A 26,925-nucleotide genomic window follows, 5' to 3' on the forward strand; every position below is an offset into this window, starting at 1 on the left:
ACATTTAAAGGTGTCCCATACAATAAGTGATTTGCTGTACCTATGTTATGTCGGAAAAAGTCAGTTATAAATTCCTTTGTTCTAATTATAAATAAATGATCATCCAATAGGCTTTGATTACATTTCCAGTATCCTCGCCCACGTGGATATTCAGTAAGAATAATGTATATGCCAATTATATGATGGTCCGACCGCATTCTGTCCCCTATCAACACTTTTTAAACTTTTGGTGCCAACGAGAATGAGATAAGAAAGAAGTCAAGACGACTAGCTTGATTGAGTCTCCGCCATGTATATCTCACTAGATCAGTATATTTAAGCCTCCAGATATCTACTAGTTCTAATGTATCCATCACATTCACAATTTCCTTAAGAGCATGTGGGTGATTGTTTGTGGTGTGATTTCCTTTACGGTCCATTGAGCTATTTAAAACAGTATTATAATCCCCCACCATAATAACATTGTCTTGAATTGCTTGCAGGGTTGATCATTTATTATATATTGTCAAAGAATTGTGGATCATCATTATTTGGTCCGTAAAGGTTAATGAGCCATATCTGTTTATGGTCCAATAACATATTTAAAATAATCCATCTACCTTGCGTATCTATTTGGACAATTTGCACATTCGGATCGAAATTACTATTAATTAATATCATCACCCCTTTTGAATTTCTTTGCCCATAGGAGAAGTATATTTCACCCCCCCATTCCTTTTTCCACGCAACTTCATCTCGAATTGTTGAATGAGTTTCCTGTATACAATAGATATTATATTCTTTCTCTTTGAGCCATGTAAATATTGTTCTTCTTTTGTTATTATCAGCTAAGCCATTACAATTATAACTGGCTATACTTATTTCACCATACACCATAATGAGATACAAGTTTCAAGTCTATTTATCATTATATATGTTTGTAAATTTACCAATGAAAAATACCGTTATGATTGAGTGTCCATATAGCTGTACCGTGATATTTGCATTGCTACTGAGTAACCCTTCAATTGTTCTCCACTAATTCCCCCGCTAAAGCCCCTCCCCATCCCAAGTTGAGCCGTCATCCCAGTGATCGGCATCCTACCCATGTCCCTCCGGATCCCTAAGGCCCCGAGAGGCCAGGACCCATCCATCGATCGAAAACAGCACACAGTGCCACCCACAAAACAGAAGCAGATTAACCGCCAAAAGCATTTCCAATGCTGTAACCTCTCTATATATATAACTATTTTAAAAAAATTATGCATATCCTATTTTCCATCATTATCAATTAATATACGTAATAATGTCGGCAGTTCATGCGTAGGATTTTAACATATAACCTGGATTGCCATTTTATTACATTTAATTTATTGACAAGCAATTATTATCCTAGCAAATAATTCCTGTGGTCCATCCCATACCCCCCAACCCCCGGGCCACAATGATAAACCCCCTCTCTGATTGTCCGAGTGTGACCCCCTCCCCATGGGTTACTGCAGCCAGTGTTGCCAGCACTGCCACTACCTGGGTGGGGGTACCCCACTGGAATCCCCACCGGCTAGGTAAAAGGTCGTCAAGGTTCTCATTAACAGCTTTGAGAATTTCCTTGTATATAATGCTCTCCCATCAGGGGGCTCTGGCTTTGTAGGACCAACCCTGCCAGGCAGGCTCAGAATCTTGAGGGGGCGGTGCTGCTCAAGTAGGTCTCTGACCGCATTTTCAGCATGCTTATAGGGAAGGGCATTCAACATGTACGGCACTTACACAAATGACTGATTATTGGCTGAGAGAAATTGATAATAAAAAGAATGTGGGAGCTGTTTTGTTAGACTTCAGTGCAGCTTTTGTCATTATCGATCATAATCTTCTGCTGAAAAATGTATGCGCTATGGTTTAACATCCCCTGCTATATTGTGGATAAAGAGTTACCTGTCTAACAGAACAGGGAGGGTGTTCTTTAATAGAAGCCTCCAACATAATCCAGGTAGAGTCAGGCATTCCCCAGGGCAGCTGTCTAGGAACCTTACTTTTTCTAAATTTACTAATGACCTGCCACTGGCTCTGAGTAAAGCCTGTGTGTCTATGTATGCTGATGACTCAACACTATACACGTCAGCTACCACAGCAAGTGAAATCACTGCAACACTTAACAAAGAGCTGCAATTAGTTTCAGAATGGGTGGCAAGAAATAAGTTAGTCCTAAATATTTCTAAAACTAAAGGCATTGATTTTAGGACAAATCGTTCACTAAACCCTAAACCTCAACTAAATCTTGTAATGAATAATGTGGAAATTGTGCAAGTTGAAGAGACTAAACTGCTTGGTGTATCCCTGGATTGTAAACTGTCATGGTCAAATCATATTGATGCAACAGAGCTAAGATGGGGAGAGGTCTGTCCATAATAAAGCGCTACTCTGCTTTCTTAAGGCAGGTCCTAGGTTTGTTGCACCTGGACTAAGGGACTTTGGAAAATTACAATTGGACTAGAACAGGGCAGCACGGCTGGCCATTAAATATACACTGAGAGCTAACATTAATAATATGGACCAATGTCTGTGGATGTGGAAATCAAGACCGGTCCGGTACTGCACCAAAAAAAGAAGTCCAAAAGACATCGCCGTCGGTCCGTACTTGCTGAGGTGTAGCCTACATTGTTGCCTGAAATTTAATTTTATGAATGCCCATCTATGTGGAAAGCCTATCGTTTGTAAATCACCAAAAAAACGATGACAGGACCAAAGAAAGACTTCCAAAAGATGTTGTTTCGTGCTTACTAGGGTGTAGCCTACCATGTCAGCCCGCAATGGAATTTTCTGAATGCCCATCCATGTGGACCACCGTTTAAAAAAAAGTATTTTCTTAGGGGGTAGATCAGCTTTAATATTGCAGATAGATTGTAACTTCCATCAATGTAATTGTCTGCATCACTTCCAATCCTCCATATGTTTTTTTGTCTCGCAATATATATATATATATATATATATATATATATATATATATATATATATATATATATATATATATATATATATATATACAGTGGGGAGAACAAGTATTTGATACACTGCCGATTTTGCAGGTTTTCCTACTTATAAAGCATGTAGAGGTCTGTAATTTTTATCATTTCCTGTAGGTCTTGACCAGGTTTGCACACACTGCAGCAGGGATTTTGGCCCACTCCTCCATACAGACCTTCTCCAGATCCTTCAGGTTTCGGAGCTGTCGCTGGGCAATACGGACTTTCAGCTCCCTCCAAAGATTTTCTATTGGGTTCAGGTCTGGAGACTGGCTAGGCCACTCCAGGACCTTGAGATGCTTCTTACGGAGCCACTCCTTAGTTGCCCTGGCTGTGTGTTTCGGGTCGTTGTCATGCTGGAAGACTCTGCCACGACCCATCTTCAATGCTCTTACTGAGGGAAGGAGGTTGTTGGCCAAGATCTCGCGATACATGGCCCCATCCATCCTCCCCTCAATACGGTGCAGTCGTCCTGTCCCCTTTGCAGAAAAGTATCCCCAAAGAATGATGTTTCCACCTCCATGCTTCACGGTTGGGATGGTGTTCTTGGGGTTGTACTCATCCTTCTTCTTCCTCCAAACACGGCGAGTGGAGTTTAGACCAAAAAGCTCTATTTTTGTCTCATCAGACCACATGACCTTCTCCCATTCCTCCTCTGGATCATCCAGATGGTCATTGGCAAACTTCAGACGGGCCTGGACATGCGCTGGCTTGAGCAGGGGGACCTTGCGTGCGCTGCAGGATTTTAATCCATGACGGCGTAGTGTGTTACTAATGGTTTTCTTTGAGACTGTGGTCCCAGCTCTCTTCAGGTCATTGACCAGGTCCTGCCGTGTAGTTCTGGGCTGATCCCTCACCTTCCTCATGATCATTGATGACCCACGAGGTGAGATCTTGCATGGAGCCCCAGACCGAGGGTGATTGACCATCATCTTGAACTTCTTCCATTTTCTAATAATTGCGCCAACAGTTGTTGCCTTCTCACCAAGCTGCTTGCCTATTGTCCTGTAGCCCATCCCAGCCTTGTGCAGGTCTACAATTTTCCCTGATGTCCTTACACAGCTCTCTGGTCTTGGCCATTGTGGAGAGGTTGGAGTCTGTTTGATTGAGTGTGTGGACAGGTGTCTTTTATACAGGTAACGAGTTCAAACAGGTGCAGTTAATACAGGTAATGAGTGGAGAACAGGAAGGATTCTTAAAGAAAAACTTACAGGTCTGTGAGAGCTGGAATTCTTACTGGTTGGTAGGTGATCAAATATTTATGTCATGCAATAAAATGCAAATTAATTACTTAAAAATCATACAATGTGATTTTCTGGATTTTAGTTTTAGATTCCGTCTCTCACAGTTGAAGTGTACCTATGATAAAAATTACAGACCTCTACATGCTTTGTAAGTAGGAAAACCTGCAAAATCGGCAGTGTATCAAATACTTGTTCTCCCCACTGTATATACATAAACTACCATTCAAAAGTTTGGACACACCTACTCATTCAAGGGTTTTTCTTTATTTTTACTATTTGTTACATTGTAGAATAATAGTGAAGACATCAAAACTATGAAATAACACATTTGGAATCATGTAGTAACCAAAAAAGTGTTAAACAAATCAAAATATATTTTATAGTTGAGATTCTTCAAATAGCCACCCTTTGCCTTGATGACAGCTTTTCACACTCTTGGCATTCTCTCAACCAGCTTCATGAGGTAGTCACCTGGAATGCATTTCAATTAGCAGGTGTGCCTTCTTAAAAGTTCATTTCTGGAATTTTTTTCCTCCTTAATGCGTTTGAGCCAATCAGTTGTGTTGTGACAAGGTAGGGTGGTATACAGAAGATAGCCCTATTTGGTAAAAGACCAAGTCCATATTATGGCAAGAACAGCTCAAATTAGCAAAGAGAAATGACAGTCCATCATTACTTTAAGACATGAAGGTAATTCAATTCAGAACATTTCAAGAACTTTGAAAGTTTCTTCAAGTGTAGTCACAAAAACCATGAAGCGCTATAATGAAACTGGCTCTCGTGAGGACTGCCACAGGAATGGAAGACCCAGTTACCTCTGCTGCAGAGGATAAGTTCATTAGAGTTACCAGCCTCAGAAATTGCAGCCCAAATAAATGCTACACAGAGTTCAAGTAACAGACACATCTCAACATCAAAAGTTCTCAACCTATATACTTATTATGGACACAGTATGTTTTACATCAGTTATTAGTTGTTATTAGTCCCAACCTTCAGCTCCATTGAACCCCTCCCATCTATCTTTTAACACCATCCATAATGGATTTCTACTTGCCATATATTTCTCAACTGTACTGTGATGTTTCACAAAAGTTCTGAACCCTTCTATTCTCATTGTTTCTACAGATTGTAAATTGAAAATAAACATTTTTGCTATAAGTATTATTATATTATTATTTTATTATCGATTGACTATGACTTTTCAGATCACCCAGGAGTGCTATCTGCAGGGTTAGCTCCAGGTAAATATTGCAATCCTTCAGCCATTCCTGGACCTGTGACCAAAAACAAGCTACAAATAGACAGTACCAAAACAAATGATCTAATGATTCTGTCTCTTCGCAGCAAAATCTGCAGATCTGGGAAGATTGTATCCCCCATATACAGTGAGGGAAGAAAGTATTTGATCCCCTGCTGATTTTGTACGTTTGCCCACTGACAAAGAAATGATCAGTCTATAATTTTTAATGGTAGGTTTATTTGAACAGTGAGAGACAGAATAACAACAACAAAATCCAGAAAAACGCATTTCAAAAATGTTATAAATTGATTTGCATTTTAATGAGAGAATTAAGTATTTAACCCCTCTGCAAAACATAACTTAGTACTTGGTGGCAAAACCCTTGTTGGCAATCACAGAGGTCAGACATTTCTTGTAGTTGGCCACCATGTTTGCAGGTCCCTGCTGCAGTGTGTGCAAACCTGGTCAAGACCTACAGGAAACGTATGATCTCTGTAATTGCAAACAAAGGTTTCTGTATCAAATATTAAGTTCTGCTTTTCTGATGTATCAAATACTTATGTCATGCAATAAAATGCAAATTAATTACTTAAAAATCATACAATGTGATTTTCTGGATTTTTGTTTTAGATTCCGTCTCTCACAGTTGAAGTGTACCTATGATAAAAATTACAGACCTCTACATACTTTGTAAGTAGGAAAACCTGCAAAATCGGCAGTGCATCAAATACTTGTTCTCCCCACTGTATGTTATGTATGACACTTTCAAATGTGTCTTTAGAGGCCATGCAATTCAATACTCATCTTTAAAACAAAAACAATTTAGGTCAAAAGAGTTCATATTAACAAAGGAAATAGAGGGACTAACAGTACAGATAGATGGCAATTCAAACTAACATACAGTGAGGGAGTATTTGATCCCCTGCTGATTTTGTATGTTTGCCCACTGACATAGAAATGATCAGTCTATAATTTTAATGGTAGGTTTATTTGAACAGTGAGAGACAGAATAACAACAAAAAAATCCAGAAAAACGCATGTCAAAAATGTTATAAATTGATTTGCATTTTAATGAGGGAAATAAGTATTTGACCCCTCTGCAAAACATGACTTAGTACTTGGTGGCAAAACCCTTGTTGGCAATCACAGAGGTCAGACGTTTCTTGTAGTTAGCCACCAGGTTTGCACACGTCTCAGGAGGGATTTTGTCCCACTCCTCTTTGCAGATCTTCTCCAAGTCATTTAGGTTTCGAGGCTGACGTTTGGCAACTCGAACCTTCAGCTCCCTCCACAGATTTTCTATGGGATTAAGGTCTGGAGACTGGCTAGGCCACTCCAGGACCTTAATGTGCTTCTTCTTGAGCCACTCCTTTGTTGCCTTGGCCGTGTGTTTTGGGTCATTATCATGCTGGAATACCCATCCACGACCCATTTTCAATGCCCTGGCTGAGGGAAGGAGGTTCTCACCCAAGATTTGACGGTACATGGCCCCGTCCATCGTCCCTTTGATGCGGTGAAGTTGTCCTGTCCCCTTAGCAGAAAAACACCCCCAAAGCATAATGTTTCCACCTCCATGTTTGATGGTGGGGATGGTGTTCTTGGGGTCATAGGCATCATTCCTCCTCCTCCAAACACGGCGAGTTGAGTTGATGCCAAAGAGCTCGATTTTGGTCTCATCTGACCACAACACTTTCACCCAGTTCTCCTCTGAATCATTCAGATGTTCATTGGCAGACTTCAGACGGGCATGTATATGTTCTTTCTTGAGCAGGGGGACCTTGCGGGCGCTGCAGGATTTCAGTCCTTCATGGCGTAGTGTGTTACCAATTGTTTTCTTGGTGATTATTGTCCCAGCTGCCTTGAGATCATTGACAAGATCCTCCCGTGTAGTTCTGGGCTGATTCCTCACCGTTCTCATGATCTGTTGTCACCTTCTCACCAAGCTGCTTGGCGATGGTCTTGTAGCCCATTCCAGTCTTGTGTAGGTCTACAATCTTGTCCCTGACATCCTTGGAGAGCTCTTTGGTCTTGGCCATGGTGGAGAGTTTGTAATCTGATTGATTGATTGCTTCTGTGGACAGGTGTCTTTTATATAGGTAACAAGCTGAGATTAGGAGCACTCCCTTTAAGAGTGTGCTCATAATCTCAGCTCGTTACCTGTATAAAAGACACCTGGTAGCCAGAAATCTTTCTGATTGAGAGGGTGTCATATTTATTTCCCTCATTAAAATGCAAATCAATTTATAACATTTTTTACATGTGTTTTTCTGGATTTCTTTGTTATTCTGCCTCTCACTGTTCAAATAAACCTACCATTAAAATTATAGACTGATAATTTCTTTGTCAGTGGGCAAACTTACAAAATCAGCAGGGGATCAAATACTTTTTCCCTCACCAAAAATAATTTACCGAAACTTGTTACAAATGACAGTCATCCATGATTCACCAAACAATATTTTTAAAAGTGGAAGCAAAGTACTTTTAAGCATATGTTTTAATTTCAGTCTCCTCCATCCCCACTAACTGAAGTTAATTGTAACAATATTTATTCTATTAATAGTGTAAAATTAACAGCTGTATAAAAAGGCAAAATTACAGAGGAGGAACTTCTTGATGCAATTAAAGCCTTTAAGTCCGGGAAAACACCAGGGCTGGATGGCATACCAGTTGAGGTATATCAAACCGTTTTCGATGTACTAAGAGGTCCGTTATTAGCATGTTTTAGTCTACCATTTTTATAGGAGTGGTTATCAGATACTCAGCAAGAAGGTCTGATTTCACTATTACTGAAATAGGACCCAGGTGTTAAATATTAAGATCCAGTCCACCTAAAAACACTTGAGGTCCTTTACATTTCAGTGTTGTGATGCCAAAATTCTAGCAAAATGCATAGTGCATACAATTATAAAGGTATTGTCGGATATTATTCATCTTAAATCAGACAGGTTTTTTACATGGACGATACATTGGAGATGATAATATAAGACAAGTACTGGAAACCATGGAACACTATGAACAATCTGGGAAACCAGGCTTGGTATTCATAGCTGATTTTGAAAAGGCCTTTGATAAAGTAGAATTTACATATAAATGCCTGGACTATTTTAATTTAGGAAAATATCTTATACAATGGGTTAAAGTTATGTATAGTAACCCCAAGTGTAAAATGCTAAATAATGGCTACTTCTCAGAAACTGTCAAGAGGAGTAAAACAGGGTTGTCCACTATCGGCATATGTATTTATTATGACCATTGATGTGTTGGCTAAAATCAGATCCAACAATAATATCAAGGGGCTAGAAATCCAGGGCTTAAAAACAAAGGTGTCATTGTATGCTGACGATTAATGTTTTCTTTTAAATCTGCAATTTGGATCCCTGCACAGCCTCATAGAGGATCTAAATAATTTATCTAACCTCTCTGGATTACAACCAAACTATGATAAGTGTACCATATTGCATACTGGATTGCTAAAAAATACAACTTTTACATTACCATGTAGTTTACCAATAAAATGATCTAACGGTGAAGTGGACATACTCGGTATTCATATCACGAAACAAATAAGTGATCTCACTACAATAAATTTTAATAGAAAGTTAGCAAAAGTAGATCTTGCTACCATGGAAAGGTACCTGTCTATTTGTGGAAAAATCTCCTAGATTCATTATTTAGTCATATCCCAGTTTCCTTATTTATTTATGGCCCTGCCTACACTAAACGACTAGTTTTTAAAAAAAATATATGAGCAAAAAATATTCCACTTTATTTGGAATGGCCAGACAAAATTAAACGGGCCTATTTATATAATGAATATGAATTCGGAGGGCTAGGATTATTCAAATATTGAAGCATTGAACCTCTGAGTAAAGGCTTCATACAAAAGTTATACTTAAATCCGAACTGGTTAAAAAATTGCTATTTTCCTTTCATTCAGATTACAACCTCTCACTTTCGGTTATTTGAAAATGAAATCATTGCCAAAATATCACTATTTTTAAAACAAGCCATAGAAAGCTTGTTGCAATTTCAGTTTAATCCACCAGAAAAGACAGAACAAATATTACAACAAATATTATGGTTAAGGTCAAATATACTAATTGATTAAAAACAACTATTTTTGGAGATTATGTTTTTTACTGTATAATCTTTGTTAATGATATCAGAAATAGGACTGGTGGAGTTATGTCACACATGTAGCTAACAAACATATATGGAAATGTCTGCTCTATCCAAAATTACAACCAACTGATTGCAGTTTTACCGCAAAAATTGAGGAGGAAGGGGGAGAAGGTAAGGAACTTGTCTGTCAGCCCTGCATTAAAGACCAACATTTGTTTAAAAAAATTTGTGATAAATAAAAAAGTATACCGGTTTCATTTAAGGACCAGAAAATTGACAGCTGCGCCATACAGGTTGCAAAATAGTTGGGAAGATATTTTCGATGTGCCGAGTTCATGGCACATGGTTTATGAACTGATGCACAAAACAGCGCCGGATTCAGCACTTTAAATTTAAATTATTATACAAAATTCTTGCAACCAATAGAATGTAATATACAGTGCATTCTGAAAGTATTCAGACCCCTTGACTTTTTCCACATTTTGTTACATTGCAGCCTTATTATAAAATGGATTAAATAGTTTTTTCCCCCTCATCAATCTACACACACTACCCCATAATGTGAAAGCAAACACAGGTTTTTAGAATAAAAAATAAAAAACGTTTTAAAAAACAGAAATATTACATTTACATAAGTATTCAGCCCCTTTACTCAGTACTTTGTTGAAGCACATTTGGTAGTGATTACAGCCTTGAGTCTTCTTGAGTATGACACTACAAACTTGGCACACCTGTATTTGGGGAGTTTCTCCCATTCTTCTCTGCAGATCCTCTCAAGCTCTGTCCAGTTGGATGGGGAGCGTCGCTGTACAGCTATTTTCAGGTCTCTCCAGAGATGTTCGATCGGGTTGAAGTCCGAGCTCTGGCTGTGCCACTCAAGGACATTCAGAGACTTGTCCCGAAGCCACTCCTGCGTTGTCTTGGCTGTGTGCTTAGGGTCGTTGTCCTGTTGGAAGGTGAACCTTCGCCCCAGTCTGAGGTCCTGAGCGCTCTGGAGCAGGTTTTCAGCAAGGATCTCTGTACTATGCTCCGTTCATCTTTCCCTCGATCCTGACTAGTCTCCCAGTCCCTGCCACCCCCATGCTTCACCGTAGGGATGGTGCCAGGTTTCCTCCAGACGTGACGCTTGGCATTCAGGCCAAAGAGTTCAGTCTTGGTTTCATCAGACCAGAGAGTCTTGTTTTTCATGGTCTGAGTCCTTTAATTGCTTTTTGGCAAACTCCAAGCGGGCTTCATGTGCCTTTTACTAAGGAGTGGCTTCCGTCTGGCCACTCTACCATAAAGGCCTGATTGGTGGAGTGCTGCAGAGATGGTTGTCCTTCTGGAATGTTCTCCCATCTCCACAGAGGAACTCTAGAGCTCTGTCCGTGACCATCGGGTTCTTGGTCACCTCCCTGACCAAGGCCCTTCTCTCCCGATTGCTCAGTTTGGCCGGGCGGCCAGCTCTAGGAAGAGTCTTGGTGGTTCCAAACTTCTTCCATTTAAGAATGATGGCCACTGTTCTTGGGGACCTTCAATGCTGCAGAAATGTTTTTGTACCCTTCCCCAGATCTGTGCCTTGACACAATCCTGTCTCGGAGCTCTACAGACAATTCCTTCGACCTCATGGCTTGGTTTTTGCTCTGACATGCACTGTCAACTGTGGGACCTTATATAGATGCGGTGTGTCTTTCCAAATCATGTCCAATCAAATGTGGTCTGCCCGCAATGCTGGGCACAGTGCGCAGTTTGAGTTGTTTGGCATGCAAAATGACTTGTAGTTACACAATGTAATATGAGCAAAACAAATTTGTGAAGCTGTGACTTTTTTTTGTGTACTGGCAGTTCATAACGTTTGAATCGATTTTCTGACCAATGCATGCTACATTTTGATCGGTTTGGGGTCCGCGGACCAATGCACTTGTATCTTAAACATTTGAATCGAGGACCGATGAGTATCGGTAAATCGTTACATCCCTACAATATACACATGAATGCTGTTGTACTCCATCTAGCGTCTCCTATAGGACTGGATCTACAGACAGCTGTGTGAGACGTCCACTCCTCTCCACACCCAGCTGCTGCCCCTCATCAACGTCTACATCAACTCCATCCTCACCCCGGCCTCCAAGGCCAACACCGAGGCCACCAACCAGCCAATCACCGAGCAGGAGATCCTCACCGTCTACCATGGCTCAGCTGGGGTGAGTGGCGTCACTGCGTACACACATGCACACAAACACACAGCAACCAAAGGGTTAACTATGCTGTAAATGTCTCTGAATTGATTAATTGAATCAGTACAGATTTACACATTTGTTCTCAATTGAATTGGAGGTCAAAACCGCATTCATCAATGGCTAATAATTAGAAAAACTTGTAGGGTTGCAAGATTCCAGTACATTTCCCCAAATTCCTTGGTTTTCCAGAAATCCTGTTTGGAAGATTCCAGATTATTCCATCCTGGGATTTTTGGAAAACCTGGGAATTTTGGGAAATTTACCAGAATTTTGCAATCCTAGAGTCAGATCAACCTAGCTCAATTAATAGCCCACAGATAGTATGTCCTTATATATAAATATATCCTTCCCTCTGCATGCTGTAAAATGTTGATAACTAATAGTTGTAAAAGGTTTTTACACATTTGCTGAATGGTGCACATTTTTAAAGCAAGCAGTGATATAAAAGCACCATGTAAAGACATTTTTAACATCAAATGATAGTTGGTCCATTTCAATTAATCCAGCCATTCGTTATGTTTGGAGGCCATTGGGAATAAATTGCCTTTAATATCATTATGGTCTCCCCGAGCTATTGGGCTGTCAGCAGTCACTGACTGATATGATATTTAATGATGTCATACATCAGCCATACCGTATAGATTCCCCGTCATCCACTTGATTATTTTATTCTGCCTTGGTCGCCCTAGAAGGAGAGGCCATTTGTCGCTAGTGGTCCATTGGCCCTGCAGTGTAGAACACTCTGCGGTGACCTGCCCCTGACCTCTACTGTCTCTTTCTCTCCCGTCTCGTTCTCTCCCCCTCTATCTATCTCTATCTGTCTCTCTCTCTGGCAGGGCGAGGGTGGTCGAGGGATGCGTTCCAGATACAGCATCACCACACAGCTCCTCATCCTCTACTATATTCTGTCCTATGAAGAGGCTCTACTGGCCAATATTAAACAACTCGGTACATATCCTACTGTACAGTATCTCTTCCTGGCTATTTACAATAGTGTATGCTACTCCTTAACTCCATTCATTCAGCCACACTTGGCTTCTCTCCTAGCCACCCTGTTGCTGCTTATTATTTTCCTCTGACTCTTTCGTTGTTTTCTCCTCCATTGAAGATGGTCAGAGAGAGAGCGTGTGTCAGGGAGCCAAGAAAAAGGCAGGCTTTTTCCTTTGTTGTTAAGCTACTAGGAAACTGTTTGGGGGGTTAAAGTGCATGTTACGCACGGCAGAAAAACATACAAAAAACTGATTTAAGATGTTTTTGGTACATAATTGGTCTAGCCTCTCCCCCAAAATTAAACACATTCTAGTAATCGCCTTTGATTGTGGACTGTATTATTATGCGTACTGGATGGTCTGGTTACTTTATGCTACGCTCCAAACTTTCCATCCATGAGTCTGGGAGAGAACATATAGGTTGTTGGTTCATTTGATTTTTCAGGGCGACTTTACAGAGTTAGCCTACAATTATTGTGAATTTGTATTTGATTTTGAATAGCCTAGTGGCATTTTTTATATTTTCATAATTTAATAGGCTGACACATTACCTTTAGCTACAGAATATCTCACCACCGTGCGTTTCCATCTCCTCCTCTCGCTCCTTCATTCCTTTCTCGAGCGCGCAGAGAGTGGGGCTGCCAACAGTTTAAGGAAATATGTTTTGTTGTGAAAACATGTCACTATCGATGTACCCGAACAGATTTCACTTGGTTTCCCAAATTAAGCACTGGGTAGCTGCAAAAAACAGGACTGGAGAGCCCATAGAATACAGAGTTTGGGCAGAATATCACCTGTCGCGCAATGAGAGGCTGCATGCTCCTCAATCAGTGCATGCTCCTCAAACAGTGGTTGATGCATGGAGTGAAATAACCGGAGTAGCCTGCCCAGCATGATTTAAAAAACAAACCTGCGGGAAAGCGGCCTCCATTCGCTATTCAAGTGCATACAGATGACGTGATAATGGGCCATTTTAAATTGAAACTAATTTTACATATTAGTAATGACCAGATTAAATTGAGAATAGTCTGATGGTTGAAAATATGATCACTTGATGAGAGAACAGCATGTGCAGCCTGAGGCAAGGAACAGAGCGGAAGCTTTTTTTGATACATCTTTTTAGCTTATAGTTGCATCATGACGGCCATTATATGTTTTGATTTGTAAGACATTCTAAGGTTTTTATCGTTCACAACTAAAGTTGCCAAGTAACTCTAAATTTAGCATATAGGACCAGTTTCAAATTATCATTTTTAAGCTCAACATAGCCATCTCATATGCACACTCACTCTGGAATGGAAAAAATATCCTTTCTATTTTATTCAGCAAAGTTCAATTATATTCTTCTTACTATAAAATCATATAATATAAAAAAATGGCACGGGACTTACAGTATAAGTATATCTTGTCTGCTAAATGAACAAGCCTACAGCATGGCGCAAAGCCAGATAACATACAGTAGGCCAACTCATATTCTGTTCTTCTGAAATACATTTTCTTCATATATTGTTTCTTTAGATCTGCCCCAAAAAAATTATGGATTTATTGTGATGGTTCATATTTAAATTTGATTTATTTGACTTTTTAAAATGTAGATGTTCCAAAGGCACACATCAGCAGCTTGTATGTTGCTTGTATGCGTGGAGGCCTGAACGTGTTTATGTTAACGGTCAATTACCATGAGACCGGCAGGCTTTTGCATGACAATAACTGGCTGACAAAATGTAATATTTGCCACACCCCTAGTGTTACCTACTACACAGCAGAGTCAGTATTTCTTGGATGATAAGAGGTCTTCCCACCCTTCGTTAGTCCTCATTTATATAAGTGTTAGTTTATGCATGTGCTCTGCTCTCCTCTTAATTGTGGTTGATCTAAGTGCCGAGGCACCTTCCAAGCAGATAATGATTCCCATTGGCGGTGTGTTAATGATGCCATGTCAGTGAAGAATCACCCCACTCTGGAAGCACTCACACTGGGTGTTTTAAATAGACAACAGGGCCAAATTAACCTCTCCTCTAACTTCCTCTCACCTCAGCTCTGATTCAGAGGAAGCCCAAGTCGTACTCTGCAACACTCATGGACCAGATCCCCATCAAATACCTAATCACCCAGGCCCAGGGCCTACAACAGGAGCTGGGGGGTAAGTACATCAAATGTACAGGGTATCCCTAAATACTTATTACAGTAAGAAGGGGTTGGCGTGTCTTTGAATGTACATATTGTTAATCTGTCATATTTAAAGCTGAACCAGTATCTGGGCGAAGGCGATGAATGAGACAATGAATATGACGAGATCTCCTTTCTGCCCAGAAAGCGACCATTCACTAGCTCTGCAAGTGTTATAATGTAAAAATACATTACAGTGAGGGAAAAAAGTATTTGATCCCCTGCTGATTTTGTACGTTTGCCCACTGACATAGACTGATAATTTCTTTGTCAGTGGGCAAACGTACAAAATCAGCAGGGGATCAAATACTTTTTTCCCTCACAGTAGTTACTCACCAAATATGCCTGCCCTGCCTGCAACTATCATAATTTACTGCCGTTACGCCCGGTATGTACTTCCAAGAAAGGTACAAAAATAAACAAAATAAAAATAAAAGCAACCGAAAAAATGTAAATGTATTGGTTTTGACCGAAGAGGCACCTTTTTTGGAAGTACATACCGGGTTTAACGGCAGTAAATGACAATAGTTGCATGCAGCTTGAATGGTAGCTTTCTGGGCAGAGAGGGGATCTCGTCATATTCATCGCCTCCTTTGCCCAGATACTGGTTCAAATGAAAGACTTTGCACCCAGATCAGTGTCAAAACTGTATAATTTGTAACTTTAACTGTAAAGTCCAATTGATTATATTGTTTTACCTGATTTTTGTTAATGTTATGAAAGCAGCTAGTCAGCGTACTGATTAACCTGCTACACTTTCTCTTTAGGGGCTCCATGAAGTTCAGGTGCGCACCCATTTGCCAGGTAGCCAGTGTTTAGTGTAGGCTACTATCAACCTAATGCAAGCCATTCTTACCTGCCAATTTGTAACACTATGTATTATTTTGGAGGACAATATTCAAACCAACTTGTTTCAGCGTATTAACCTTCAGGGTCAGCGCTCTTTTTCCTTTGCTTGTTTTAATGTGACGTGTCTTTTAACTCCTCTCCCCCCAGGCCTCCACAGCCTTGCTGCGTCTGCTGGTCACCAACTACCCCCACCTGTGTATGGTGGAGGACTGGGTGTGTGAGGAGGAGCTGACCGGAACCCTGCCTCTGCTCCGGAGGATGCTGCTCACCTCTAACACCTGTAGATACTCCCAGACACAACTCCACCACGGTGAGACTGGAGAGGGTGAGGGAGTGGGGTGGGGAGAGTGAGGGAGTGGGAAGTGGGGAAAGGGGTTTAGGGTTGGGGTGGAGAGAGAAAACAGTTTTGGGAATGACGAGTTTACATCTGATTTTATGGGGATAGTTGGTGAAGAAGACCTAGAAAGAGCTCAGTAAAGAGTGTATTGTGCAGAGTTGGGCTATGGGAGGGTAGTTGGGAGTCAACACAGGAGAGGCGGTATAGAGTCAGTATTAGTGAGTGGGATAAACACAGGGTCATGTTATGAAGAGGAGATTCAGACAGCTTTAGGAACAGTGTATTGTAATCATGCAGTAAGGGCTTCAGTGTCTGGAGAATTATCATGCTGCTATTAGCCTCTAATAGAGAGATGGAGCCCGCTGATTGATCATCATGTGTGCGTCCCACATGGCACCCTATTCCCTATATAGTGCAGTACTATTGTAGTAGTGCAATATGTAGGGCATAGTGTGCCATTTGAGATGCAAACCCCTGACTAAACACTTTCTCCCTGTCACGGTGTGACACTCTGGCTCCGGGACTTTTGTATTTGAGCCAGGGTGTATTTGTTTTGTTGGGTTTTGTTGTGGGGTTTTGTTGTATAGGGTGTATTCGTTTGGTTGTGTTTTGGGTGAGTTATTTGTAGTGTCGTGTGACTCCCAATCGGAGGTAACGAGTGTCAGCTGTCGGCTCGTTATCTCTGATTGGGAGCCATATTTAAACTGTTTGTGTTCTCATGTGGGTTGTGGGTTTTTGTTCCGTTTCGGTCAGTGTACCGTGGACTTCATTGAGTCGTCTTTTGTTTTGTATTACGTGCTTTACTCTAATAAAGTCATGTTTCTTGGACACGCTGCGCCTTGGTCATACTTAGACGACATAGACGACCGTGACAGAAAAACCCACCGTAAAAGGACCAAGCAGCGTGTCAAGCGGCAACAGGACCTACCTACACAGGATTTATGGACGCCTATCAAGGATTCATGGACATGGGAGAAGATACTGGATGGAAAGGGTCCTTGGGCACAACCGGGAGAATATCGCCGCCCTCGTGAAGAGCTGGAGGCAGCTAAAGCCGAGAGGAGGCGGTATGAGGAGGCAGCACGGAGTCAAGGCTGGAAGCCCGTGGGTACTACCCAAAAATTTCTTGGGGGGGGGCTTAAAGGGAGTGTGGCGAAGTCAGGTAGGAGACCTGCGCCTACTCCCTGGACTTACCGTGGAGAGCGAGAGTACGGGCAGACACCGTGTTACGCAGTAGAGCGCATGGTGTCTCCTGTACGCAGGCATAGCCCGGTTCGGTACATTCCAGCTCCACGTATCGGCCGGGCTAGATTGAGCGTTGAGCCGGATGTCATGAAGCCGGCCCAACGCATCTGGCCACCAGTGCGTCTCCTCGGGCCGGCTTACATGGCACCAGCCTTACGCATGGTGTCCCCGGTTCGCCCACATAGGCCGGTGCGGGTTATTCCACCTCCCCGTACTGGTCGGGCGACGGGGAGCATCAACCCGGGTAAGGTTGGGCAGGCTCAGTGCTCAAGGGGGCCAGTAAGCCTGCACGGTCCGGTAGTTCCGGCGCCACCTCCCCGCTCCAGTCCAGTACCACCAGTGCCTACACCACGCACTAGGCTTCCTGTACGTCTGCAGAGCCCTGTGTCTCCTCCACGCACTAGCTGTATGGTGCGTGTCTCCAGCCCGGTACCACCAGTGCCTACACCACGCACCAAGCCTCCTGTGTGTTCCCCGAGTCCTGTGCGTCCTGTTGCTGCTCTCCGCACTAGGCCTTATGTGCGTCCCCAGGGTCCAGCATGCCCTGTTCCTGCTCTCCGCACTAGGCCTTATGTGCGTCCCCAGGGTCCAGCATGCCCTGTTGCTTCTCCCCGCACTAGCCCTGAGATGCGTGTCCTCAGCCCGGTACCTCCAGTTCCGGCACCACGCACCAGGCCTACGGTGCGCCTCAGACGGCCAGAGTCTGCCGTCTGCCCAACGGGGCCTGAACTGCCCGTCTGCCCTAAGGCGCTTGAACTGGCCATCTGTACTGAGCCTGCAAAGCCGCCCGTCTGCCATGAGCCTTCAAAGCCGTCCGCCAGACCGGGAGCCGCTAGAGCCTTCCGCCAGACAGGATCAGCCAGAGCCTTCCGCCAGACAGGATCAGCCAGAGCCTTCCGCCAGCCATGAGCAGCCAGATCCGTCAGCCAGCCATGAGCAGCCAGATCCGTCAGCCAGCCGCGAGCAGCCAGATCCGTCGGCCAGCCATGAGCAGCCAGATCCGTCAGCCAGCCATGAGCAGCCAGATCCGTCAGCCAGCCACGAGCAGCCAGATCCGTCAGCCAGCCATGAGCAGCCAGATCCGTCGGCCAGCCATGAGCAGCCAGATCCGTCAGCCAGCCACGAGCAGCCAGATCCGTCAGCCAGCCACGAGCAGCCAGATCCGTCAGCCAGCCATGAGCAGCCAGATCCGTCAGCCAGCCATGAGCAGCCAGATCTTTCAGCCAGCCATGAGCCGTCCAGCCAGGATCCGCCAGAGCCGTCCAGCCAGGATCCGCCAGAGCCAGCCAGCCAGGATCCGCCATTGAGTCCGGTGCTGTCCCTTAGCCCGATGCTGTCCCTTAGCCCGGTGCTGCCCCTTATCCTGGTGCTGCCTCTTAGCCCGGTGCTGCCCCTAAATCCAGGTGGGGTAGGTTGGAGGGTGGTCATGTGGAGGAGGCTAGGGAAGCGGGTGGTGACTAAGGTGGGGTGGGGACCACGACCAGGGCCAGAACCGCCACCGTGGACAGACGCCCACCCAGACCCTCCCCTAGACTGTATGCTGGTGCGCCCGGAGGTCGCACCTTTAGGGGGGGGTACTGTGACACTCTGGCTCCGGGACTTTTGTATTTGAGCCAGGGTGTATTTGTTTTGTTGGGTTTTGTTGTGGGGTTTTGTTGTATAGGGTGTATTCGTTTGGTTGTGTTTTGGGTGAGTTATTTGTAGTGTCGTGTGACTCCCAATCGGAGGTAACGAGTGTCAGCTGTCGGCTCGTTATCTCTGATTGGGAGCCATATTTAAACTGTTTGTGTTCTCATGTGGGTTGTGGGTTTTTGTTCCGTTTCGGTCAGTGTACCGTGGACTTCATTGAGTCGTCTTTTGTTTTGTATTACGTGCTTTACTCTAATAAAGTCATGTTTCTTGGACACGCTGCGCCTTGGTCATACTTAGACGACATAGACGACCGTGACACACGGAATCAGTCCTACTACTCCTGCATAGGTCCAAGGCACCGCTAACCTAATGTAATGTAATCTGTAAAACTACATCTGATTAGGAGGGAAATAATCTACACACGATTTAATTCAACATTCAAAAGAGACCTTTTCTAAATGAGAATCTTAACATGGAGGTTTTTTTTGTGGTTATGTAATTTCACTGATGTGCCACTGAGACAAGTAGCTGTTTTTAGAACAGGAGGAGAGGGAGAAAGAGGAAGGGACAGAGGGAGAAGGCCCAGAGGATTACAGTAGACAGAAAGATGAAGGGACAGAGGGAGAAGGCCCAGAGGATTACAGTAGACAGAAAGATGAAGGGACAGAGGGAGAAGGCCCAGAGGATTACAGTAGACAGAAAGAGGAAGGGACAGAGGGAGAAGGCCCAGAGGATTACAGTAGACAGAAAGATGAAGGGACAGAGGGAGAAGGCCCAGAGGATTACAGTAGACAGAAAGAGGAAGGGACAGAGGGAGAAGGCCCAGAGGATTACAGTAGACAGAAAGATGAAGGGACAGAGGGAGAAGGCCCAGAGGATTACAGTAGACAGAAAGAGGAAGGGACAGAGGGAGAAGGCCCAGAGGATTACAGTAGACAGAAAGATGAAGGGACAGAGGGAGAAGGCCCAGAGGATTACAGTAGACAGAAAGAGGAAGGGACAGAGGGAGAAGGCCCAGAGGATTACAGTAGACAGAAAGAGGAAGGAGAGGAATACAGAGAAAGAGAGGAGGGCTCCTACACTGCAGCAGAACTGAGGCTTTGTGCTGCTCAGTGGAGGCTGGGATGCAAGCAGTGCTTTTATATCCTGGTGATATTAACAGCCCCTGTTGGGGAGGTTGACCTTTTTAACTGTATGAACAGAGAGGAGTTGAGACTGGAGAGAGGCTTATACTCTCTCTAGCTCTCCTTTCTACCCAAGCCATCTGTTCCCTCCATCCATGTTGATGTGAATTAACTGGACAAATGAAAGCAAGCCTCACCATTGACCTATGCTATATCACCTTCAGGCTGTCATCTGGTTTCAGATCAGTGGAGTGGAAGGAAAGGAGACTAGATTATATCAAGCCACTCTATAACACTCTGGGCCAGTTTCCCCAACCCAGAGACAGCCTGGTTCTGGATGATAAAATCTCAATTGAGAAGCTCCATTGAAAGTGCTTTTTAGTCAAGGACTAGGTTTGATTTGTGTCCGGGAAACCAACCCTAAATATACTTTATTAAGATTCCACTCGTCTCCCGCTAAATACTCTTTCCCCCGATGCATCCCCCCAGACCCTCAACAAGCTCAGGATTGCCCTCAACACCGTCATGCCCCGCAGGTCAGCACTATAAGTTTAGGGTTATGGTAAGAGCTGGCTCACTGGATAGTACAATTCTCGAGTGTATCAATCAATCATTTTTTTTACATCCTAAATTAATGATATTGAAAGCAAATGGATTCAATGTCTGGATAGGACTCCAGTCTCTCTGTGTAGTGATCCTAGTTAATGAATGGATCAGGGCTACTGGTAGGTCAGCTCTTCTGGCCTTCAGCCTCTGTGTGTTCACTGGTGGTGATAAGGGCGTTGACCCCCACTGCAGTGTCTCATCTGCTGTCTGCTGCACCAGATGTTCATTGCTGACCCCAACATCGCCAAGCTGGTGCACTTCCAGGTAAACACTTCTACTATGTAGAAGAGATGTTCTTGCCAAATTCTAAACTCAAATTCTAGCCCTTTTGTCGATAAGGCTCCGAGATCTGATATGATCATGTAGCTATGATCACATGTCATGGAAGCATTTAGTCATAACAAACAACATAACAAAATGGCACACATAAGTGTGCCACAGAAGTGCTGTTGTCAGTGATCTGTGCCTGAGTGGTGAGAGGGGAATCCGTTGCCTGCAGCCTGAATGACTGCAGCAGTCCCAGACAGTCCCAGTAGTAGGACGCTGCCATATGTTTCACTTCATCAACCCAATCCTGCCTCTCTGTCGCAGTAATCCTGCCTGCCTGGATCCATGCTGCGCACACAAGCTGCTGCTGCTGCTGTGTGTGTGTGTTTACATCACAATACAGAAGAACCTCAGTCAAAGGCACTACTAATGCCTGTCTCATGCTTCCCAGTCTAAACATTTAGCGCATCTATTATGATGACATTTTGACGTTGTTGTTCGTTTTGGTGTTCGGCAGTTTTTTATTTCGGCTGTTAGAGCACACATTTTTTTTTTTCTTGAGGCAAGTCGAAGTTGGGTAGCCGAAGTCTATGCCCCTTTGTCTGTGATTGGTCAACAGTACTACTCCTAGTAGGAGTGGAAACTATGGACGGGATTCTTCAATTAAGTGTTTATCATTCAACGAGAGACGACTAGTTTTCATGCAAGGTTTTTCACTTGAGAAATACTGCACCAAACATACTGCACCAAACAAAAACAAAAAAAAACAAAAAAATTGTTTAGTTAGATGTAAAATTGCGCGACTAAGACCTCATTACAGATTTCTTGATTTATCTTGGATTAATGTTGCTACGGTGTCTCAAGAGGGACAACCAGTAATATTGCTTTTTTTCTTATTTTTCAGGCGAAGGCCTTTTTAAGGGAGTGCAATGCACAGACGTTCGCTTCACCTAGCCGAGTTCTGCTTGGAGAAAACCAAACCTTTTTTCCTTTAATTTCCTTCTCTTTTTGTCTCCTCTCTCTCTCTCTCTCTCTCTCTCTCTCTCTCTCTCTCTCTCTCTCTCTCTCTCTCTCTCTCTCTCTCTCTCTCTCTCTCTCTCTCTCTCTCAGGGTTACCCACAAGCTCTAATACCTATGACCGTGGCAGGCATTCCCTCAATCCATATCTGCCTGGACTTCATCCCAGAGCTGCTGGCCCAGCCCCAGCTGAAGAAACAGTGAAGGCCCTCTATCTCCTCATCCCTGAGCTACATTAGCCCTGTGTTTTATACTGAAAGTGTTGGTCTCATTTTTCATGAGCTTGAATGAAAGATCCCATAAATGTTCCATATGCGCAAAAAGCTAATTTCTCTAAAATGTTGCCCACAAATTAGTTTACATCCCTATTAGTGAGCATTTCTCCTGAATGTTCATTTTTCTACCATAAGCCACCTCCAATGTCGTTTTAGAGAATTTGGCAGTACGTCCAACCGGCCTCACAACCGCAGACCGCGTGTAACCACGCCAGCCCAGGACCTCCACATCCAGCTTCTTGACCTGCGGGATCGTCTAGGCCACCTGTGTTCCCAGTACGCCCTGCCCAAGTCCCTCAGCGTGGCCCATCTGGCTTTCAGCGTCATGGCCACCCTGCTCACAGGTCAGCTCTCTCCCTCTATCTATCCATCCATCCATCCATCCCTTTCCTTTTACCTCTCGCATCTCTCTACCCTGTTGTTGCCCCTCTTTTCCCTCCCCGTACTACATGTCCTACTTGCAGTGGCTCCCTCTCTGTACTGTGTTATGTTACTGCCATCTCCTGGTGGGTCTCTGTTAGTGCAGTATTACTCATGAAAGCCTTTTTTTCTGTTAGGTTTAGGCACAACTTGTACTCACTCCCCTCCTGTTCATATGTGTGTTTTTGTCTTTCTCTACCACTACCCCCCACCCCCTCTCTCCCTCAGTGCTGACCCGTGCCAAGCGTTTCTCCTTCTTCATGCCCACTGTGGTGCCAGGTGCCGTTCTGCCAGGCCTTCCCTCCGCTCTACGATGACGTGGCGGCCCTGCTGGTGCAGGTGGGACAGGTCTGTACCTCTGATGTGGCCACCAAGGCCATGGATATCGACCCGCTCATCGCCAGTAAGTTTGTGTGTGTGTGTTCATGATGCACGGGTTGACTCTTAAACTGCAGTCCCTGTGGTTTTATCCGCAGGGAGGACGGGTTTAGGTCATGAATTATTGTGTGGATGAAGAGACGTTGAGGTGTTTCTTTCATTATTTTTTATCTGGCATTAGTGCGTAGCCTAAGCTTTAGGGCCTAACTGTATGCTCGCCAAATATACGGCTTTTGCCAAATGCTTTTGGGCAGAAAAAGTTAACGTCCATCCACTGAGGCAAAAAGTTTAATTCAATAAGAGAAAAACTGCAAATGGAGAGTTGAAAATAAATCAAAGGGAAAGATTTGATGAAGTGGTAAAAGAGGATGATATGTTATGTGTGATGATTGTGAAGTGCTATACAAATTCAAGGACAAGGATTTCAAAATGGCACATCAAGGGAAATGTACTGTTCAGATGGGTTAAATGGAACCGTAGCCTAACTGAAATCTGGACACTGACTGTAAGTCTATAACCTATCACATAGCCTAATATAATATGAACTCCTGCAGAATTAAGCTTTTCTTGCAGTAAAATGATACACCAAATGTAAATGTAGTCTCGGGAACAGGAGTGGAGAAATATGATTTCATTATTTCAGCATCTTGAGAGAATGAATGCGCGGTTAGGGACCATCTGTAAAGGTGGTGGTGATAGTATTTCAATCACATAAAAAAATATGCATCCAAGCTGAACTGAAATCATATAAAAAACATGTTGGGTAGTTTGAACAGCTTTTAATTTCCTTAAAACCAGTTAAACAGATGCATTTGAAAATGTAGCACAGTAAATCTTTCTCCCCGGTCCCTAAACATGTTACATTTGAGTCATTTAGCAGACGCTCTTATCCAGAGCGACTTACAGTTAGTGAGTGCATACATTTTCATACTGCCCCCCCGTGGAAATCGAACCCACAACCCTGGCGTTGCAAGCACCATGCTCTACCAACTGAGCTACCAACACCTTTGTTCCACGAAAGAAGCAGAGATGACAGAACTTTACTGATCTCAACTAGATTGAAGCATTCATTCTATTATTCTGGTGAGCAAGGGTTTATTTAGTATTCTAGACAACAAGTAATGACAGAAGAAGTATCTGATTATAGACAAGTCGACTAACACAGCCTACCAAAATGTCGGAAATGATAAGCAGAGACAGAGACTGTTAAGAAATTGCACATTTTCTATATTTGTGGGTTAGGGTCGGGTGCGGGCCTCAGATTTTCACATTATCACATATAGTCGGGCGGTTGCGAATGGGTTATAAGCAATTACGTGCGGGTGAACAAACAGCTGACCCGCACATCACTAGTGTTTGTCTGGGAGATTAAATAAAAATGTGTTTTTGTGTGCCTCAGAATATACTATGCATCTCATTCTAGTTGCCATGTTTCACTCAAGTCTTTTCCCCTATTATTGATTTCAGTAGTGTTGGACCTAATTATTGGAGAAGCCTAAGACCATGACCTGGATTGATATTTTGGAATGCTTGCATAGATTTACTCATTAGTGAAACTACATCAGAGACGTGGTCGATTCCCAGTCGATTTCACCAAAATGTCAGTCCATTCAGGAGTTCAACAGAAAAGTGCACTTCAATGGAGAAATGTTATGTCCGATTCAACTACCAGGAATTTAATTAGAGTTGACCCAAACACCGAACCTGAACCATATATAGTCATTTCTAAAGGTGTATCAAGGCAGCAGGTGAATTCAATAAATGTAAAATATTATATCTTGGAGTTGAGGAAATACTGACTGTGTCAGCTCTTGTTTTTATAAGAAACATTAATGTGTTGTTTGATTACTCAACTTTCACACAGCACTGACACACACACTTACCCCACCAGACATGCCACCAGGGGTCTTTTCACAGTCCCCAGGTTCAGAACAAATTCAAGGAAACGTACAGTATTATACAGAGCCATGAGTGCATGGAACTCCCTTCCATCTTATATAGCGCAAGTGAACTGCGAACCTGTTTTCAAAAAACAAATAAAGCAACACCTCATGGCACAACACCTCTCCCCCATGTGACCTACTTGTTGTGTGTATGTACTGACATGTACACTACCGGTCAAAAGTTTTAGAACACCTACTCATTCAAGGGTTTTTCTTTATTTTTACTATTCTACATTGTAGAATAATAGTGAAGACATCAAAACTATGAAATAACACATATGGAATCATGTAGTAACCAAAAAAGTGTTAAACAAATCAAAATATATTTTATATTTGAGATTCTTCAAATAGCCACCCTTTTCCTTGATGACAGCTTTGCACACTCTTGGCATCCATCAACTTAGTTTAACATATATAAATTGTAAAGTATTTTGTTTAATGTATTTTTCATTATATGTCAGATCCCAGTAGGACTAGCTGGTGCCATTGGCATTGGCTAATGGGGATCCTAATAAATCAAATCAAATACATTATGGTCTAACCATCTCTCCTCTCTCCCTCTCTCTCCCTCCTTCCCTTCGTCCCCTCCCGCTATTTGCCCCACCCCTCCGTCTGTCCCTCAGGGTTGAAGTATCTGAAGGAGAAGCCCCGGGAGGTGTTGGTACCAGGAGGGGGCCAGTCCAAGCTGAGCATTCCCCATAGGGAAGCAGAGGAGCTGGGTGGGGCCGACCCAGATGTCCAGCTCTGCTTCTGGATAGAAGCCACTTTCATGGACATCATCGGCACCAGCCTCCACGGACTATAGACACAGAGACTTGCAAGTGGAGAGAGCACTGGGGCTGGAGCAGGGTTGTAGATTTAGATATGAGTGTTATTTTCAATATGTGCTGTATGTTGTAGTGTGTATGCAATGTCAGCGTTTTGTAGCTAATGAAAGATACAATATGCTATAGGTCTGTTTTCTTGACCAATGTGAACATATATTTTTCTCAGCTGCATGTCTTCTCTTTCCCAGCAAAAAAAAGAAGGTATTTTTGAAATGATCAGGTGACCTTAACATTGTGTTTTTGTATAGTATTGTACACTCATCTTGTTTGTATAAAAAAAGTTAACTTAAACTGTGACTCATCGATATGATGTTGCCACAAGAAGCAGGATGAACCACAGATATTGCAGATGAGCGCAATGCAAGACGATGCACTCACAGAGTATCTGCGCACAGGCACGCTTCAGTCTGCTGCAACGTGATAGCTGCGGGACCAAAACAGCGGAGAAGTTTAGCCTTGCGAATATACCAATACTGCTTTTACAGGAAGTATATTCATGATTTTTATGAAAGCAATGCATTAAGATTTATTGTAATCCATCTATTTCAATTGTTCTTTATCTGGTTGCATTGGACCATTTCTTATTGCTTAATGTATAGGTAATGGTACTCATGCTTCACTGGGACAGTAGAATCCCATACAGTCCTCTTCTAACTGGTAGTTAATTGCACTCATCTGGTGTGCCAGGTCTAAACCAGTCCCTGATTTAGATGGAGGGAATGAAAACCTGAGGTGTTTCAGTCCTCCAGGACCAGAGTTTCCTATCTCTGCAGTAGAGTTATAATTAGACAGATTCCTGTCAGAGGTCTAGTGGTTTTGGCCCCCAGGTTTATCTTTTCAGTGTGTCCCTCTGGGGCCATGCTACAGTTTACCGCACAGGGGCCTTCTATTGCCAATCCCACTGCTGGGCTTTGAGCTAGAATACAGCATCGGCTGCCTGCTATCAGTAAAGGCATCTGTCTCAATTATAATCAGCCAGGAGAAGTGTTTGCTTAGACATACCAACCACTTACCTATTATCAT

General features: G+C 43.1%; 1 pseudogene; it reads left to right on the top strand.

Annotated features, from left to right (window-relative positions):
- LOC123492246 overlaps positions 1–26,187 on the top strand; it is a 57,969-nt pseudogene extending 31,782 nt beyond the window's left edge.
- The last annotated feature ends 738 nt before the right edge of the window (positions 26,188–26,925 follow it).

The sequence above is a fragment of the Coregonus clupeaformis genome, chromosome 13, assembly GCF_020615455.1.
Source record: "Coregonus clupeaformis isolate EN_2021a chromosome 13, ASM2061545v1, whole genome shotgun sequence".
Taxonomy (NCBI): Eukaryota; Metazoa; Chordata; class Actinopteri; order Salmoniformes; family Salmonidae; genus Coregonus; species Coregonus clupeaformis.